The sequence below is a fragment of the Diabrotica virgifera genome, chromosome 7, assembly GCF_917563875.1.
Source record: "Diabrotica virgifera virgifera chromosome 7, PGI_DIABVI_V3a".
In the NCBI taxonomy this organism is placed as follows: Eukaryota; Metazoa; Arthropoda; class Insecta; order Coleoptera; family Chrysomelidae; genus Diabrotica; species Diabrotica virgifera.
Genome location: NC_065449.1, coordinates 76,983,832 through 77,004,514, shown reverse-complemented (window position 1 = coordinate 77,004,514; position 20,683 = coordinate 76,983,832). Strand labels below are relative to the sequence as shown.

Here is a 20,683-nt window from a genome sequence, read left to right as displayed (position 1 = left end):
ATTTCCAAGGAGCTTGTTTATGCTCATTGATGGTAGCGCTAAAATAATGCATAAAGCTCATAAAAAGAAAAAATAATTTGAAAATTAACGGCGCCGGCGAGGAGACTGACATCAATGAATTCATGATAATACAGTGGAGGCAGATGACCTGAAGAAGCACACTGGGTCAAAATGGATGCAAATTGTCCAAGATAGAGAGGCATAGAAGAAGGAAAAGGAAGAGGAGGCCTATATCCAAGGATGGATGTTTAGGGCTGATTAGATAGATAGATAGAACGTAAATCATTAACGTAAAAACTGAAACTATGTATAGTTTATATAATTAGCTACAATCTGTAAAAGTTTCAAGTTTCTTAATTATCAAAAAGAAGAGAATTTAAGCATTTTCCATTAAGAGGCTACAGTAGCGATCAACAGGTAGCAACAAACGCGGTCCAAGATTGCGACTGTAATTTTGAATATTTTGTCGAGATATTTAACACACATATTCGTAATATAGTAAAGAATGGCGATACAGAGCCCAATTTGAGAAATATATTAGTATGTGGAAATTATTCTGTAATTAAAATACAAATTAAAAAACGAGCCTGTACCTCCATTAAGAAGAACAAAAAATACACTTTCTTCAAATAAACTTTTTTATCCCATGCTTAGATTTTGTGTCATTTTGGACCTACTAAAATTTTTTATTTATATCAATAACAAGAAATCTAACATATTATAACTAATAACTAATTAGGCAACAAGGAAATTGTGAAATAAAAATGTATACCATTTTTATTCAGTTGCAATGCGAAGGCAAAACTGTCTTATTTTTCACTTAGAACAGAAAGCGCAAACCAGCACCCTAAATCGATGATTTTCGACTATAATTGGAGTCATTATCAGAGAGGCATAGGTTTTCTGCTCTCTGTCCTAAGTGACGAAACTCCGGGAGCTTATCCCCGCATTGCAACTGACGTTTATGGAGTAGGTGTCTAACGACATCTGGCAACTGAAAGTCAAAGTTTTCAACCTAACAGAAATATTAAAAATATTGAAAAATATTAAAAATATTCCTAAAAAATATTTAATTTAAAATTTATTGGACCATTTTCCTGGTATCACCTTCATGGCTTCTAAAAATTGCAAGCCAGATGTATGCTGAAGCGAAGAAGACAAGAGGGAATTTAAAAGCGACAAATTGTCACTGTCATTTTGAAAAACCTGCGTCAGATTTTCTCTTATCTGTTCTGTTATCTTTATCGATATCTGTTCAGTGCAGTAGTGTATAATTTTAATAATTCGTTATTGTTGTTTCATAGTAGTGTTTATTTATAGTTAATTTATTATATTTTTGTGTAATAGAACTAAGTTGTTGGCCTATTTGAAAAAATAGATTATTGTTAATAATGAGTTTTAGTTCGCGCTACTGTATATTCTTAAAATCGTTTTTTAACAATTAAAAACATAAATAAAAAATTATTGACTATTCGTGTATTGTTCCCGTAAATGCATATGTCTGAAAATTTTCATTCATTTGCATTGAAGAAAGGGCAGTTAAATTAACGTCTGAAGATTTCACCCAAACGATTGAACTAAATAAAAGCGTTTAAAAATTAAAACAAATATTGGAGATCATCTTCCAAAACAAATGAACAATAAAAGATGTTTCAGTTGTCCCCAAAAAAAGTAAAACGTACAAAAACTTTATGTGTTGGAAGCCATGTATATTTATGCAAAAAGTGCTTTTCAACATTACACTCATAATTCAGTTGCAATTATACCTTATTTAAAAAAAATTCTATTGTAAGTAACGTTTTTATAACTCGTGGGATCTTAAAGTACCAGTCAAAACTACTGTTTGAGCCTCACCTCCTTAAAATGGAAAATAAAAAAAAATCAAACTCGAAGGATTATTCGAAAAAAACTGTGAGACAAATTAAATATGTAAAAATAAAACTATGTTTATTTTCAATAAAACCACATTTAGTTATTTTAAGTTATTTATAGTTTTAGGTGGCATGACTGTGTAATTTTAGTTTCAGTGACATTTGTAAATTATTTGATAGTTGTCAAAAACTCATAGCGTAAGAAATAGCATTGTTCTTGATTCTCTTTTTAGGTTTGTATTTTTAAGTTATTTTAGTCATTTTATATTAATGTTTATAATCTTTATTGTACATATTGTAAATAAACTCTTTTTAGATGAATTCATACTACTATCTCTTACAAGAATAAGAGTAGGAAACAACTCTTATAAATCAAGAACTTACGCTGACCAAGCGAAAATAGCGATAAAAATAGATTTTCAAGCCGTTATTTGTACAAATTAAGGATGAAGAATTTGTATTGCTATCAATGAGAATTTGTATTGCTATAGAAGCAAGCAGTAGTAATAGTAAGAATAATGTACAGGGTGCGCCAAACCTCTGGTCTTCTTTGATTACGGCTAAACTATGAGATATACAAAAAAATGTTTATAACAAAACTAATGTGTATCAAAGAGGTCTATAATTTAAAATTATTTTCAATTATACAGGGTGAGTCAGAATGACGGTATGAACCAAAGTTGTATTTTTTTAAATGGAACACCCTGTATATTAAATCATTTTTGAATATATTATTTAAAAATATGAAAAATTTGTATAAGGTCTTATAGGCCTAAAGTTAATAATTTTCGAAATATTTACATTTTTATTGAGAAAAATGGTAATATTTATAGGGTTGTGGATTATGCTTCCAAGGAAATAAAAATTTAGGTGATAGGTCGAAGTTTTTAAAATATAGTGTTATTTTTAAATAATTTAATATTTTTTACTTTTAGCCATAAAATATACAGTGTGATCACTATTTGCAAATACAAAATTTTCTCATTTTTTTTAAATGGGACACCTTGTATATTAGTTTTGCGTTTGGTAGTAAATATTACAACCTTTCTTTTGGTATAAGGTTGTATTTACCTAGCATGTTTCGTTTTGTAGATATTTTAAAAAAACTATAGATTTTACGTTTTGGCGGATTTTTTATTTAAAAATTTTTTTGCAAAAAAAATAATTATAATCTAGTTTTAGAAACATACACTAAAATATAAAATATGAAAATAAAAACGTAATTAAAGATTAAAATAAATCATATGCTAGTACAATTCAATTGAATTTAATAACTTTAAATTATTTTACAAAAAATATTTTACCATATTAATGAATACATAAATTAGTTACTAAATTAAATAAACAACCAAATTTTAAATCAATCGTAGTAATTCTTCTACCGCAGCAACTTTCCTATACCAAATTAATTGTTAGTTATATTGTATTTACGAGTAAGATCAGTTAATAACTTTTTAATTTACCTACATCTTGAGAACGTATAAAGTATGCTTTGAAACAAATGAACGTTATGGAAGTATATTAAGAAGTAAATAGTATCTATGTACCTACTCGTGTCACAAAATCTGGTAATAATTTCTAATGGTTTCGCCCAAAACAAATGTCATATCCAAAAATGTTTCGGTTAAGGTTAAAAAATTAAAATTTAAAATAAAAAAAATTGTTACAAAAATTTCAACTACAAAAGTATTCCCAGTTTTTGTGACACCAGTAAATACTATTTATATTAATAAATAATTTGGATGATACATTTAACATTCATTTGTTTCAAAGCATACTTTATAATAATTTTTATATTCTCAAGATGTATGTAAGTAAATTTAAAAGGTAAATTAAAAGTTTAACTAAATACAATTTAACTAACAATTAATTTCGTACAGGAAAGTTGCTGTAGTAGAAAAATTACTACGGTTGATTTAAAATTTGGTTGTTTATTTAATTTAGTAACTAATTTATGTATTCATTAATATGGTAAAATATTTTTTGTAAAATAATTTAAAGTTATTAAATTCAATTGAATTGTACTAGCATACGATTTATTTTAATCTTTAATTACGTTTTTATCTTCATATTTTATATTTTAGTGTATGTTTCTAAAACCAGATTATAATTATTTTTTTTGCAAGAAAATTTTTAAATAAAAAATCCGCAAACACGTAAAATCTATAGTTTTTTTTAAATATCTACAAAACTAAATATGCTAGGTACATACAACATTATACCAAAAGAAAGGTTGTAATATTTACTACAAAACGCAAAAGTAATATACAGGGTGTCCCATTTAAAAAAAATTAGAAAATTTTGTATTTGCAAATAGTGATCACACTGTATATTTTATGGCTAAAAGTAAAAAATATTAAATTATTTAAAAATAACACTATATTTTAAAAACTTTGACCTATCACCCAAATTTTTATTTTTTTGGAAACATAATCCACAACCCTATAAATATTACCATTTTTCTCAATAAAAATGTAAATATTTCGAAAATTATTAACTTTAGGCCTATAAGACCTTATACAAATTTTTCATATTTTGAAATAATATATTCAAAAATGATTTAATATACAGGGTGTTCCATTTAAAAAAATAAAACTTTGGTTTATACCGTCGTTCTGACTCACCCTGTATAATTAAAAATAATTTTAAATTATAGACCTCTTTGATACACATTAGTTTTGTTATAAACATTTTTTTGTATATCTCATAGTTTAGCCGTAATCAAAGAAGACCAGAGGTTTGGCGCACCCTGTATATAAATTTAAGTGGTTGCAGCCAACAGAGTCCCGTTTCTATTATGAAATGCCTGCTGAAAAGCAACTTCAAGATTATCATTCTGAACTATTTCGTCTGAAAAAAGTAAAAAATGTTTTAGCATCTATGAAATCAAGAGGATGCTTTAGAACATGTACCATTACCTTAGATGATAATTTGAAAGTGATTTATTTTGATTCAGATGATGATGTGGTTTATCAAAATGAGTACCTACAACAGACCTTATTACCAGTGTATGAGAAGAAAGAAGCGATTGAACAATCTCCACCATTAGTCGAGTTGCTCCAGAAACTTGGTGAAACTAGTATACCTAAAGTTGAAAAGAAAAATTACAAAAAAATAAAAGATGATTTTGTACTTCGAAATTTTGATGGTAAAAATGTTCCAATGAATTCATGGCTCAAGACCTTCGAATCATGTTGTTCGCGATGTGAGGTGGATACTGATAAAGACAAGATTTTGATTCTACGTCTGTTTTTTGAAGGAATAGCAAAGGAATGGTTTGAATCAAAAATAATAACATTAGGCTTAGATAACCGTTTTGAGGTATGGAAAGTTAATTTTTTTGATAGTTTTTGTGAAACAGGTTAGGATAATCATAGAAAAGCTTATTCTTTTAAGTATATAGGTGGTAGTCTTGTTGATTATGCATTTCGCAAAGAAAATTTATTGCTAAATATCAAAAATGATTTTCCTATTGATATATTAATTGATTTAATTGTGACAAATTTGCCAATTCATACACAAAATAATATTAATAGAGCTGATGTTACAACAATGGAAAAATTGATAGGTGAGTTACGAAAATTGGAGAATTCAGTTATAAGCAAGAAGAATAAATCAGAGACAAACCCAAATTTTATACAAATACCTACCAAATTAAATACAATAATACCAAAAGAAAAAAATAGTTGTCAATATTGTGATAAAAAAGGATTCCCTGGGAGGTTTCATCCAGAGGCAATGTGTCGTTTAAAGCAAAAAGGTAGAAGGACAATACAAGAAAACAAATAAAATGATATTCAATATGTTAATAATATTGCTATACAGGAGACATTAAATGAAACGGTAACCGACCAAAAAAACTGAATTTGCTGCCATTGATCAAATTAAAAGTATTCCTAAATAATAGAGAATTATGTGGAATCTATGACCCAGGTTCGAATGTTACTCTTCTGAATTCGAAGGTAGCAGGTAAGTTGGGATTAGTTATTCATGAAGATAGGAATATGTTTAAAACGATAAATGGCAGAACAAATTTTACAGGAAAACTAATTGCAAAAATGAAAATTAATAAAATTGAGAAAAATGTTAATCTTTTTGTAATTAATGATGAATATTTCGAGTATGATATTCTACTTGGATTGGATTCTATTTTGAATTTTCAAATGAAACAAGATTTTGATTTAGAAATCTATCAAAGATTAGATCTAGATATTGAAGAGAAGATTGAAAAGTTTAATCACAATGTTAATTTGACAGAATATTCAATAAACTTTAATGAAGGAATTCCCACAGAGCATTTTGAAGCAAAATTAGAACATTTAAAGCCAGAGCAGAAAAGTAAAATAGAAATATTACTAAATAAGTATGACAATATTTTTGCAAAACATAAATTTGATATTGGGCAAGTTCAAAATAATGAAGCTCAAATTAAACTTTTAGAACATAAATTTGTCGCAAAGAAGCCATACAGATGCTCACTAGAGGACCAAAAAGAGATAGAATTTCAAATTGGACAATTGTTAAAAGCAAATTTAATAGAAGAATCATCTTCACCCTTTGCAGCACCCGTTACATTGGCTCTTAAAAAAGATGAAGGATCTAAAACAAGATTATGCATTGATTTTCGTGAATTAAACAAATTAATTGTTCCCGAACCACAACCTTTTCCATTAATTGACGAGATTTTGACCAAAACAAGGAATGCTAAATTCTTTACTACTTTAGATATAAATTCTGCTTTTTGGTGTATTCCAGTTCGGAATAAAGATAAATATAAGACAGCTTTTGTTACACAAGATGGTCATTGGCAATGGAAATGCTTACCTTTTGGGCTTAAAACATCACCAGCAATATTTCAAAGAATTTTAAGTAATATTATCAGAAAACATAATTTAAACCCATTTTGTATAAATTACATAGATGATATTTTAATATTTTCAGTATTATTTGAAGAACACTTAGAGCACATTGAAAGACTCATGGAAGCCATTCTTGAAGAGGGATTTAGGCTTAAACTTCTAAAATGTAATTTTGCAAGAGAAGAGGTAAAATATTTGGGACACATTGTGGGAAACAATTCAGTTCGTCCTTTACATGATAATTTAATATCGATCAGAAATTTTCCAGCACCAGCTACCAGAAAAAAAAATACGGCAGTTTTTGGGAAAAGTAAATTTTTACCACAAATATATAAAAGATTCAGCTAGGTTATTAGAGCCATTACATAATTTAATTAGAAAAGGTATTAAATTTCACTGGTCTTTAAGCTGCCAAACAGCCTTTGATAAGGTAAAGAGTATCCTCTGCTCTGAACCTATTCTAGCTATTTTTGACCCAAATGCTCCTACAGTTATATATTCCGATGCTAGTATTTTAGGAGTTGGTGCAGTTCTCAAACAAAAACAAGAAGATGGAGAAATGAAACCTGTGGCTTACTTTTCAAAAAAATTGAAAAAATATCAGGAAAACAAAAAAGCAATTTTTTTAGAATGCCTGGCAATTAAAGAAGCATTAAAATTTTGGCAATACTGGCTAATGGGAAGAAAATTTGTCATTATTACTGATCATAAGCCCCTTGAGGGAAGAGAAATTCGTACAAGACCAGATGAAGAATTAGGAGATATGACTCATTTTCTTTCACAATTTGATTTCGACATTAAATATGAACCTGGAAAAGAAAATGTAGAAGCAGACTGCCTTTCTAGAAACCCAGTTTTGGAAAATATAGAAAATGCAGAAACATTTATAAAAACAGTGACCTAGTGACATTAACTGAGATAAAACAAGACCAGAATAATAATCGTGAACCGTGACCAGAATAATAGTGAACCTAGTGACATTAACTGAGATAAAACAAGACCAGAATAATAATCGACAAGCTATAGATAAAATGATAGGAACAATTTCCAACCAAGATGTATTCTATAAATTAAGGAAGAACCAGAAAAAAATAATATGTATTATCCAAAGATTTTAGAGTGGAGTTAATAACAAAAATTCACAAATTTTATTGTCATATTTGAGCTGGTAAAGTAATTAACAAAATTAGGAATTTTTACTACATTAAGAATTTGGATTTACTGGCAAAAGATATCTGCCAGAAATGCGAGATTTGCTGTAAAAATAAAACAAGAGTAGGTCCAAAATATGGTCTCTTGTCACAATTAGGTCCGGCAAAAGAACCTTTCGAGATAATGTCCCTAGATACAATAGGAGGATTTGCTGGCAATCGTTCAACAAAAAAATACCTCCACTTACTTGTAGATCATTTTACCAGATATGCATTTGCAGTTACTTTCAAAAATCAGACGACAGGTGATTTTATTAAACTAATCTCTAAAATTCAAGATAAACACCCCATAAAAACATAATTAACAGATCAGTATCCGGGAATTAATTCCAAAATATTTAGAAATAATATGAAACAGTTAAATATTCAACGTGTTTTTACAGCAGTGGACTGCCCATTTTCGAATGGTTTAAATGAAAGACTTAATCAAACATTAGTTAATAGGATAAGATGTAAACTAAATGAAACTAGAAGTAGAGCATGGACAAAAATAGCTGAAGAATGTATAGATGAATATAATAGAACAGATCATTCCGTAACCGGATACAGCCCAGAATATTTGCTTTTTGGAAAAGCGGATCCGATTGTTCCCGAGGAACTTTGTGAAACAAGAAATGTATCAAAAGATAAGCAAATAGCTTATAAAAATTCAGTACGACATCATGAATATAATAAAAAGCTGTATGACAAAAATAGAAAATTCCATGAATTTAAAGAAGGAGATTGGGCATATGTAGAAAATAAATCCAAACTAAACAGAAAAAAACTTGATGAAGTAAGACTAGGCCCATTTCAAATAAAAAAAAACAAATTTCAAATACTTTATATGAAATAGATATTGGATACAAAAGGAACGATATGAATTATTTTCACATCTCAAAATTGTTGCCATGTGACCAACCATAGACTTTCATGGTTTGTCATACCTGTTGGTGGGGGGATGTAAAAATAAAACTATGTTTATTTTCAATAAAACCACATTTAGTTATTTTAAGTTATTTATAGTTTTAGGTGGCATGACTGTGTAATTTTAGTTTCAGTGACATTTGTAAATTATTTGATAGTTGTCAAAAACTCATAGCGTAAGAAATAGCATTGTTCTTGATTCTCTTTTTAGGTTTGTATTTTTAAGTTATTTTAGTTATTTTATATTAATGTTTATAATCTTTATTGTACATATTGTAAATAAACTCTTTTTAGATGAATTCATACCAGTGCCGGTTTATGCACTGGGCGCTTGGGACGGGCGCCCAGGGGCCCGTGCCCCGGAGGGGCCCGTAGGGACCCGTTCCTTTTATTGATAAAAAAGTAAAGTCCGCTAAATAATTTACATATTTTCCAAAATAGAAAAAACGACGACGAAATACCTGCGATTTCGAAATGGTCTGATTTTAAGACTGATAATTTTATAAAAACTATGAACTTTTAAACCAAAGAGTGATGCCTTAAAAAATTATAAAAAAAGGATCAAGATGGAGACAAAGCTTATTATAGAAGATTAAATAAAAGCAACTTTTATAGAGGAAAACTCAATGGAGGCAAAGAAAAGATAGATTGGCTAATATACGCCGCAAGTGCTAAAGCTGTTTATTGTTACCCGTGCAAATTATTTTCAATTGAAAAAATAGTTTAATTAATTTTGGATGAACCCACTGGAAACATTTGAATAGTTTGCTCAAGGCTCACGAACAAAGTAAATTTCATCTGAACTCTATGGTTACATTAATAACAAGATCATCAATAATTTGAGTTATAGACGCTGCCTTGAAAGAGCAAGTAGAACGCGAAGCGAACTATTGGATAATCGTCCTAAGAAGAGTTGTTGTCACTGCTAAATTACTTGCTTCTCAAGGACTAGCTTTAACGAGTCGTCATAAAGGAAATTTTATACTAGGCTAAATTTGACTACTTCTAAGCTGAGCATTTACAACGGAATGCCGATAAATGAAAGGGTTCAGTTAGCTATTTGTCTCACCGAATTTACAATGAGTTCTTGGAAGTAATAAAATCAAAACTTGTAGAAACTTTTGACGCTATAAATACTTTAGTTAAAAACTAGGGATCCATCAAACCTATTTTTTACAGTTAAGCAATAACAGAGACGAAAAATTAGCAATTAAAAGTGAAGCCAAGACATTGCAGAATAAAATGGATACCTTTGAGACAGCTCCATTGACAGTAATTTGGATAAAAACTTTGGAACGAGTTAATGCAACAAGCAAAACGTGAACGTGAAGAAACTGTGGACTTGTGTCAATTGGAGTAGAATTAATGACATCTATTTTGAGATCTGTTGGAGACGTAAGAAATATGTTAAGCGAAATTGAATAGAAACCAAAAATATTTTTTACGAAAACGACGACGATATCTCAAACATATTCTATACGACTGACCTTCAAAGAACAAAGAAGGGAAAAACATTTTTCGATGAAGCAGGTGAAAGTGAAACAATTAAAGGGGCAAGAAATATTCGGAATTGAAGTATTTAATGTTATAGGCCACAATATTACTCAAGATCTTTTAAAGAGAATTAAATGCTACAAAGATGTTACATCAGCTGTTCCATGTTTTTCTAAGCTAGATAAAGAAGCAGTCAAGATGTCAATTAATACTTTGTGTGAAATATAAAAAAGATGTTGATGAAACCAAAGAGAACTCGCATAATGAAATTACTCATTCTATAACATTCTATATGCCAAAAGTTAAATAAACATTTATAAAATTTGGTGTCATCCAAGATATAAAGATTGTAAAGGCAACAATTTCCAATATTTTACCTTTACTACAAGTTTATTTCACGATACCAACTTTAATGCGTCAGGCAAGCGGTCTTTTTCGGCTTTAAAAAGAATAAAAATATATTTAACGCCAAATAGGGTCAAGAAAATCTAGACGCATATCACTATTGTATTATAAAAAATGAAGACCTGGAGCAACTGAATAGTGATAGTATTATATGACAGATTGCTAATGCCTAGTCAATCAAGAAAAAAAGTGATCTAATTTTTGTCACAAGTATGTATTTTTTAGAATATATTTTTTTGTTCGTCATGTGTTGTTTTGTTTAAATTTCTGTTTTTTTTTAATATTTTTAGATGTATTTTTTGGAATATTTTTTTCGTTTGCTATTCTTCTGGTTTGGTTTAAAAAAGTATGGATTTTACAATAAATACATTTGTTTTCTTGTTAAAAAACTGACAACGAATAGCAATTAAGGGGGCCCCTAAATATTCAGCGCCCAGGGCCCGAAGTTAGGTTAAACCGGCACTGATTCATACTACTATCTCTTACAAGAATAAGAGTAGGAAACAACTCTTATAAATATACAAAAAACTCACACATTCGTAAAAAAATTGGCAAAATCTAACACATTCGTTAAAGAAAAGCGTGGGGCGCGTCTTCATCGAATAAACAATTTTCGCCCCAAGCTTTTCTTTAACGAATTTGTTAGATTTTTTCAATTTGTGTGAGATTTTGTATATTTAATCTGTCTAACAGTCTTTTTGCGAATAATCCTTTGAGTTTGAATTTTTTTTTATTTTTTGCTTTTTTGGTTTATTTTTTTATATTTGTAATTTTAGTCACTCGTAACTAAAAAAGCGTTCCATAAATTTTTTTCATATTTTTTATTTTTTACTCTTTAGTCTTACACTTTTCAAACGTTTCAAATATGCAAAAATGTATGTATAAAACATATTATAATGTACAAACATGAAAAGTAGTCGGAATCGGCAAAAAAATTGAAACTGTATTGTTTATTTATAAAGCATAAGTAAACAATTAACGTAAAAAGTGAACTTATGTATAGCTCATATCATTAGCTACAATCTGTAAAAGTAAAAAACAAGAGAATTTGGGCATTTTCTATTAAAATCGTTTTTTTTTTATTTAAACACTCAATAAACCTAAATTGTTTTGACTATTCGTGTATTGTTCCCACGAATGCATATGTCTGCAAATTTTCAATCATTTGCATTGAAGAAAAGGCAGTCAAATTAACGTCTAAATATTTTACCCAAACGATTGAACTAAAGAAAAGCGTTTAAAAAGACAATTTTACGATTAATTATGATATGTAATGTGTACATAAATAAAAGTTTTTAAATTAATAATAATCATGTTTCTTACATGTAAAAATTAATTCAGTCTTGAAAGGGTAAACCAGAATAAGTATTAAAAATTTTCCGCTGTTATACATTATTTATACAGTTGAGGCCTGTGGATGTTGTCACTGCTATCATAAAATTATTAACACTTTTATTTCATTATTAAATAATTAGCTGTATCTTAATATGCAAGGACAGTGTGGTGAAACCTATCTTATTATAAATACAGAAGAGATTGTTCATAAATTTTAGTTTGAATGTATTATTTTCTATAAAAATATAGTTCTATTAAATAAAACGAGTAAAAATATCGCAAATTCTATGTAAAATTCTATGAATTTCGGTACGAAAAATAGTTTAACCATAGAAACAAAAATTAACAACATATACAGAGAGAGTCTGTAATTTGGATTAAATTCAATATCTCAAATACCAATTGTTTTTTTTTGAACAATTCTCAGACCCGTCGATTAGTATTTCAAATTGTGCTTTTTAACATACAATAATAATGTATACCCAATATAATATGTCCCAATTTAGAGATATGACATCATCGTTGATTTTTTTAAATGGCAACACTGTCATTTTGATAGCTATTTTGATAGGGTGTATAAAGTTATATACAACTGCAAAATATCAATTTTTATTCTCTACCATTTACAAGATAATAGAAAATAACAAAGTTATGTCTGTAATTTGGAATACATTGAATAATTAAAATACTGATTTTTTTTTTGAAAAATACTTAGACCCGTCGATTAGTACTTATATCAAATTGTCATTTTTGACATACAATAATAATGTATACAGGGTGTCCCAATTTAGAGATATGACGTCATCGTTGATTTTCTTAAATGGCAACTGTCATTTTGATAAATATTTTGATAGGGTGTGTTAAGTTATACACAACTGCAAAATTTCAAATTTTAATTCCCTACCATTTACAAGATAATAAAAAATAACAAAGTTGTTAAAAACAAGTAATCAAACAATAATTGAATTTAATTATTTCAATTAAGCAAATGCTCTTAACGTTGCCCATTGAAAATTTGACAATAATTGAGGGCAACATTATGAGTATTTGCTTAATTGAAATAATGAAATTCAATTATTATTTATATTATTTGGTTACTTGTTTTTCATAACTTGGTTATTTTTTATTATCTTGTAAATGGTAGGAAACAAAAATTTGAAATTTTGCAGTTGTGTATAACTTTACACACCCTATCAAAATAGCTATCAAAATTATGGTGTTGCCATTTAAGAAAATCAACGATGACGTCATATCTCTAAATTTGGACACCCTGTATACATTATTATTATATGTCAAAAATGACAATTTGAAATACTAATCGACGGGTCTGAGCATTCTTCAAAAAACAATTAGTATTTTAGTTATTGAATTTATTCCAAATTACAGACATAACTTTGTTATTTTTTATTATCTTGTAAATGGTAGAGAATAAAAATTTGATATTTTGCAGTTGTGTATAACTTTACACACACTAACACAATAGCTATCAAAATGATAGTGTTGCCGTTTAAGAAAATCAACGATGACGTTAAATCACTAAATTGGAACACCCTGTATACATTATTATTGTATGTCAAAAAGGACAATCTGAAATACTAACCGACGGGTCTGAGCATTTTCTAAAAAAACCATTAGTATTTGAGATATTGAATTTATTCCAAATTACAGACTCTCTCTGTATATATTATTATATCAAATATTTTTTAAAAATTTTAACAAATTACCATAAAGAGATTGTTGAAAAAGTTATTCCATAGATGCATCTCACTAGAAAATTTATTAAATCCGATTAAGCAATGAAACTTAAAATTAAAACAAATTTTTTATTAAACTATTAAAAAATGACTTGTGATAGGTACATTGAACAATTTTTCTTCAAATAGCTTGTGTTTCCAAGCTTGAAAACCAAACAGATATCGCGAGTTTAATAATGAATGAATTTTAAAAAATGTAACAAAAATGATGTATCTTTTATTTATGTAAAATAATAATTATATTTTATAACTTTATTAGACAAAAATTTGATAAAAAAAATATTAATTAATGAAATTTATTTTTGTTCTAAATTGAAATTTAATGAAGCATTACTATCAAATATAAATGAGATATTCATCAAAAGGATTAACCACGTATAAACACGAGCATGCTTTAGAATTAGTAAACTCCGCTAATCGGATTACGAACAACTTGGAAATTATAAATCTAAACTTGCCAAACTTTATGCAACTCACCTCCTGTTTTTCGTCTGGGAAGCTGGAAAGAACGTCGCGACGCAAAATAACCGAAAGAAGTTGCATGCCAGGCGCACGAAGCGATACTGATAAACTTTCCGGACGTTCAGGCATCATCAAGAGGCGCCGAGTCGTCTACCAATAAGCGCAAAACTTTATGCCCCCAACTTACAAATCATTGCACGTGTTCGTACCTTCTATTTGCCAGAACGGAATTAAATCCGTTTAAAAATTAGGTATTGATAAATCGAGATGCATTGCATAATGGTCAATATGTACCTACTTTAACAAAAAAAGAAAAAAATAATGTGTGTGTACTTTGTACGCATATAAGAAGCTATACTTCTATTATATGATTTCAACGAAATAAATATACTTTAAACAGTTTATTTATACTTTAAATATTAAACTAATTTTAATACTTACTAATTTCCAAAAAAATTGTATTAACCTTCGGATGACCAAGCGGGGGAAATTGTGACCCCAGCGTATGTTTTTCTTTAATAAATTCAAAAGTATTTTCAATTTTTAACTCATTATTTTTTATTTGACTTTAATATCATTCTAGATATCCTCATATTTTGAAATAAAAAAAATTCCCTATATTTTACGAATAAAAAATATATTCTGAAGTTGATGTTTAGTAAAATACCGTCTATTATGTGTACTTCCAAGTAGTTTTACGCTAATGACGTCGACTTTTCAAAGTAACAAGACACTTACTCAACATACACACTACACATGACACTAATACTCATGTTGTGACTGGCTGAATGACATAAAGTCCATGCCATAAAAATAAAAAAATAATAAAAAAAATAAAAAAAAAACTTCATTTTTTGTTAATTGTCATTTTTGACATTTTTGACCTGGGGTCATTTTCCCCCCGTTTGTCATCCGTGTAACAAAAAAAGGTTGGTCATCGGAAGGTTAAAACAATACCAAAAATTAAAAAAAAGTGGGGCAAGCCAACAACATGAGTTGTTCCTAAGCGGTCACCCATCCAACAAATAACTTAGCTAAACACTGCTTGACTAGGGTTATCGGACGACAACCGCGTAAGATTGCTTTTTATCATATTTTAATAATCATCTATTATTCTATTCCCGACGAAGACAAATCCAAAGACACAAAAATTATAATTAATTATAAATTGAATGAAATTCCCATTGAAAGATGGTTTCATTTTCTATCAAATCGCCATTTCATAAGAGTTATAAAAAGATTGAGATGTAATCACGCTCTTACCCCTCTTCATATTGTACAGTTTGTGTCTCACAGAGTCACCTAACTGTGAGTGTGAAAAAGAAGGTGATTTACTACATATTCTCCTCAAATGTTCACATCAATCAGAAAATATAAACAAATTTTATGATAATCTTAATATATTAAAAATTTCACTTCCCGTCTACCTGAACAATTTGATTTTTTCTGAAGATATTAATACATTAAAAACAATTTACGAACATATCAAAAACTGTAAATATAAATTGTAGCAATCAAATTTACCATGTGTTTATGTAATTTTGTTAAAACCAAGCAAGCATGTTTGTCAAAACAAAACAAACATGTTTGTTTTGTTGTTATTATTTAAACCCTGTAGATTTAAGTAATTACTGTATAATATTATAATTGAAAAAAGAAAAGAACAAGAAAAAAAAGAAAAAAAGAGAAAAAAGAGAAAAAAAAGTAAAAAAAAAGAAAAAAAAAGAGCAAAAAAAACAGAGAAAAAAAAGCTAAGAAGATGTAAACCTCCGAGATCTTGAATCGGGTTTATGTCTTAGCGTAGCAAAAAAAATAATAAAAAAGAAATTAAAAATATAATAAAAAAAATACAAAAGAAAAATAAATATTTTCAAAAAAATATTTACATACAACCAAAATAATGTATTATACAGATAATCATTGTAATATGTTATTTTGTTATGTATTTAGAGTTAGAAATACAGAAATAATTCCTCTGATTGAAAAAAAATGTTTGTTTTTAAAATAACAAAAGTCTGGCCAATTGGCTCGGCCAAGGCCATCAAATTCACACAAAAAAATGTTTACTAAGAACACCAATATATTTTTTCCCATTTTATTTGCACTTATACATACGTAACTTGAAAGATTTAGCAACTAACTTCTTACTGTCTGTGTGCGCCTAGTTCATACTGTCGCTATTATAAACGTTCACTTTTTACAACCATTGTCCCAATCGCGCCTAAAGAAATATAACTTAAAAAAAATATTGTTTACTGATTTTAATTTACATATAATTTTTAAATCACTGTTTTTTTAATTTTTTTTTATTTGTTTTGCAGAATGGGGGACAATAAAATCTGAAAGTAAACTTAGATACACTTCAACAACGAGGAAGAATATCCAAATATACAGTCAAACGAGTAAGCGGGTGCAAACCTTGATGTAGGAATGAGACAATTGAGATGTCGTTTTCGGTGGGGTGAGCTGGAGGCACTACCCTTCTACATGCTGGCATGGAGGCGACTTAATTAAACCTACGTTTGTCTTCGACAAACCCTGCAAAATCGAAACAAGACAAAATAGGGAGTCAAACGTGGCAAATTCGTACTGCAAATACACCGATCACTCCAGATCACTGAACCTTAGTATAAAATTGGGTAGGGTCAAAAATGCCAGCGTAATTCAGACTTAACTGACTGGTATCTCCATATCCGCAAAAGAGATAATCCGAAAAGGTATAGGCAGTAAAACCATAATAATCTGCACAGATAACAGACAAGCGCTTCTTGCCCTAAATAGACCACGTGTCACATCAGGGCTAGTAATGGAGTGTCATGAGTCACTAGTATAAGCTTTGGATGGTTACAACATCAACTTGAAGTGGGTTAAAGGGTACAAGGGAAATAATGGCAACGGCATTGCTGACCTGCTAGCTAGAAAGGCAGCAGGTCTGAGACTCTTCGGGCCTGGTGACCTTTTTGGCTGATCAATTACAATAATCGCAGAAATTGCCAAATGTCACTCCCATACGCAAACTGGGAAAAGATGGGAAGAATTGCTAGGATGTAGACTTACCAAGGTGACACTAAGTAACCTTGGGAAGTCAGCATCAGATAACTATTTGAGAATGACTAGGAAAACCTACGCTTGACAGTTGGTTTTTAACTGGCCATTGTCAACTAAGCAAACACCTCCACACACTGAAGCTATTAGACACGTCTCTGTGCAGGAAGTGTGAACGAGATGACGAAACTGTCGAGTATGTCCTATGTAAATGTCCGGAGTTATCGTCAATACGAGAGTTTGGCCTACACCTGCCGACATAGGGGAGATTTGTGCCCTATGTATTCCCTATGGAAATTCACACTGGTGATTTATCCACCTTCCTGGAAATGGCAGGATGGACAATGAGCTAAGAACGACATTCCCCTGGGAGGATGCACAATGAGTTAATTGTGACCTAAGAGCTGTGAAACTTGACTAATCATCCCTACTCTACAGATACAGATTTATGCAACTCACCTTCTGTTTTTCGTCTGGGAAGCTGGAGAGATCGTCACGACGCAAAATAACCGAAAGAAGTTGCATGCCAGGCGCACGAAGCGATACTGATAAACTTTCCGGACGTTCAGGCATCATCAAGAGGCGTCGAGTCGTCTACCAATAAGCGCAAAACTTTATGCCCCCAACTTACAAATCATTGCACGTTATTTGCCAGACCGGAATTAAATCCGTTGAAAAATTAGGTACTGATAAATCGAGATGCATTGCATAATTAGTACGTTCTTTAACGGTAAAATATTCCAAAACCACTATATTTTAAACAACGGCTTGGATTAACATGAAATTTAGCCATAGCTAACAAGCCAAAGAAAAAAGTGATATTTTGGCGATATGTGCTTTTGCTCTGGGGATGGTTTTCACCCCCTTTTGCGGGTGAAAAAATATTCGTCCAAAGTAAGTCCGGAAATGGATAAACTGACTAATTTTAAGTAACTTTTGTTTTCTAGAGTTTTTCACTAAGTCAATACTTTTCGAGATATTTGTCAGTGAATATGTTCATTTTTCAATAAAAGTAACCACGCTTTTAGACGATTTTTCGCAAATAACTCAAATAGTAAGTTAAATAGTAAGTATTTTATCGAAAAAACATTCTTAGCAAAAATATAGCCTGTGAAAATTTTAAAAGAATGGTGTATATATAACGTCTCTATACCTAGTAGAAGCAGAGTTATAACTAATGAAAAATAGGTTCATATTCGTCAAATTCCAAATGGAATACTTTAACGTGAAATAACCAAACATTAAGCACATTTCGGGAAAAACCCATTATAACTTATTTAAAGTGTTTAAAAAAAGCTTCATTTTTTTTATAAAAAAAATTTCTAGCATCAAAAGTAAACAACTTACGCTCAAAATAAAATTAGTCCTTTTTTTGGTAGAAAAAATCGGGAAAATCACCCCCTAGTTAGTATCTCAAATGAACTTAATCGTTACGACTTCACAAGTTTCTTGACTCGTGTATGTATTGTTTATATTATCTGTAAGTTTCATCGGTTCAAAGTCCTTATTTTTGAAAGGGCTGTAGTTAAAAAGGGTTGAACGAGTCACTGATCACGAATGTATGCAAATTTAGAAACACCAAATCTTAATCAATTTTTGTCTAAAAGAAAAATAAATAAATACATGATATTTATAAAAGCAATGCTGACTTTTTTTGTTTTTCGAGATTTTTGGTATCTCTAACAATTTTTAAAGTTATTTTGAATAAAATCATATTTTTCAAAATTAAAATTTTTAAAAATTTTACTTTAAAACCAAATTTTTTCAAAAATAAGCACTTTGAATCGATGAAACTTACAGATCATATAAACAAAATAAGTAAAATAATTTGTGGAGCGGTAACGATTAATTTCATTTAATTTGCTAATTAGGGGGTGGTCTTCCCGATTTTTTTTGCCAAACCAAAAGGGACCATTTTGAGCGTAACTTGCTTAAATTTAATGCTACACACTTTTTATAAAAACAGAATTAAATATTTTCTTAATTACTTTAAAAAAGTTATAATGGGTTTTCCCCAAAAAGTGCTTAATGTTTTGGATATTTCACGTCGAAATATTCTATTTGAAATTTGGTATATATGAATCTATTTTTCATTGGCTATAACTCTGGTTCTACGAGGTCCAGAGACCTAACACGTACACCATTTTTTTTTACTTTTTTACAGGCTATATTTTTGCTAAGAATGTTTTTTTTTCGACAAAATACTTACTTTTTGAGTTATTTGCAAAAAACCGTCTAAAAATGTGGTTATTTTGTTGAAAAATGAACATATTCACTCGCACCCGTATATTAACCCTGAATGTTGTTCTGAAGCTATTTCCTTGTGGCATTTTTATGATTAATTATTTATATGGGAAATAAGCCACAATTAAAATGAAAAAAATAATTTTATTAACGTTTCGACGCCCAAATCGGGTGCCGTTGTCAAAATACAAAATATTACTAAAATAAACAAAAGTGTTGTTGCTAAGCAAAAAAATTCTTCTAATAATTTATTTAATCTCACTCATTTATATTGGCAATTCAGACATATATTATACATTTTAAAGTAGAAGACTTTAAAATGATATTGCCAATATTTATGAGTTGCGTTCCTGGGACGACTTACTGAAAGATAGTTCATTCGATTACATGAAATTAACCCCAACTCAAGAATATCCGTCATAAAAAATTATAGCATGTGATATGTCTTTAAAAAGACAACCAAATGCAACGACAGTAAAATTCTCGAGTTAGAGATTTCATAGTAAATCACAAGGGAAAACCAGGAAAAACCCTGTGATACTATCCCGACATCGTAAGTATTTGGTCTTACATTAATTTACTCTCAAAAAATAATACCAAATTCTGACTTGTAACATGTTTAAATTATAAATAATATTAATAATACTAGATATATAAGTAATACTAAAATATAAAATATGTACTAGCTCGATATTATTGACTTACTAATCTTGGTATTTTCTTTCTATTGACTTCCTCTTTCAGTATGGGTAACCACATCCTACTGCATTCTACCGAGGAATTTGCTACACAATTGGTTTCATTTAGCATCATTAGAGCCGCTTCTTTGATTTTTCTCTTTTTACTATCTGATTCTTTCAGGACTATACTTGAATCTCTCCACTGAACTCTATGTTCATTATCCCATGCGTGTTGACATATTTGAGATCTCTCAAATTCTCTATTTTTAATATAAGATTGATGTTCACTTATTCTAACGTCTAATGGTCTTGATGTCTTTGATTAATGCGAACAATTTTATTTAGGTGAGACATCAAGACCATTAGACGTTAGAATAAGTGAACATCAATCTTATATTAAAAATAGAGAATTTGAGA

General features: G+C 29.3%; 1 protein-coding gene across 3 annotated transcripts in view; it reads right to left on the bottom strand.

Annotated features, from left to right (window-relative positions):
- Window positions 1–17,882, bottom strand: part of LOC114346442 (glutamate receptor ionotropic, kainate 2-like) — a 793,663-nt gene extending 775,781 nt beyond the window's left edge. For 2 of the 3 annotated variants that reach the window (XM_050656452.1, XM_050656455.1), the window contains exon 1: window positions 14,313–14,443. The gene's annotated coding sequence lies outside the window, so the exon portion shown is untranslated. Of the gene's footprint in view, window positions 1–14,312; window positions 14,444–17,801 lie in introns of those variants that run through there. The other variant, XM_050656454.1, reaches the window with a different exon arrangement.
- Between the last annotated feature and the right edge of the window lie 2,801 nt (window positions 17,883–20,683).